Genomic DNA, 966 nt, shown 5'->3' on the forward strand with positions numbered 1-966 from the left:
TGAACGAAACATTAATCAACTAAACAAATTAACAAAAAGAATCAGTAAACCTTATAATAATTCATGAAGAAGAAAACAATAATCAACTAAACAGTACACTGAACGAAACATTAATCAACTAAACAAATTAACAAAAAGAATTAGTAAACCTTATAATAATTCATGAAGAAGAAAACAATAATCAACTAAACAGTACACTGAACAAAACATTAATCAACTAAACAAATTAGCAAAAAGAATCAGTAAACCTTATAAAAATTCATGAAGAAGAAAACAATAATCAACTAAACAGTATACTGAACGAAACATTAATCAACTAAACAAATTAACCAAAAAAAATCAGTAAACCTTATAATAATTCATGAAGAAGAAAACAATAATCAACTAAACAGTACACTGAACAAAACATTAATCAACTAAACAAATTAGCAAAAAGAATCGGTAAACCTTATAAAAATTCATGAAGAAGAAAACAATAATCAACTAAACAGTACATTGAACGAAACATTAATCAACTAAACAAATTAACAAAAAAAATCAGTAAACCTTATAATAATTCATGAAGAAGCAAAAAATAATCAACTAAACAATACACTGAACAAAACATTAATCAACTAAACAAATTAGCAAAAAGAATCAGTAAACACCAAACGCATCAACAATTTAACATCTCTAAATTCACAATAATCAAAGTTCACAATAATAAAGAATCAACACCCACAACCTTAATCAGAATTCTAATAATCAAAATCAAGAACCATATCCCTAAATTAACAAATTTTTATAATCAAATTATCAAAATCCCTAATCCCTAATCAGAATATTAATTAAATAACAAAATTAGTTGTTTACCTGAGAAGAAGACCGGAGAAGATAGCGGAGCAGAAGGAGAAGGAGTAGCAGAGAAGCGGGGAAGAAGACGACCGGGCCAAGCACAGATGCGACACGTCACGAGAAGCAGGGCAG

This window comes from Arachis duranensis, chromosome 5 (assembly GCF_000817695.3).
Source record: "Arachis duranensis cultivar V14167 chromosome 5, aradu.V14167.gnm2.J7QH, whole genome shotgun sequence".
Classification (NCBI taxonomy): Eukaryota; Viridiplantae; Streptophyta; class Magnoliopsida; order Fabales; family Fabaceae; genus Arachis; species Arachis duranensis.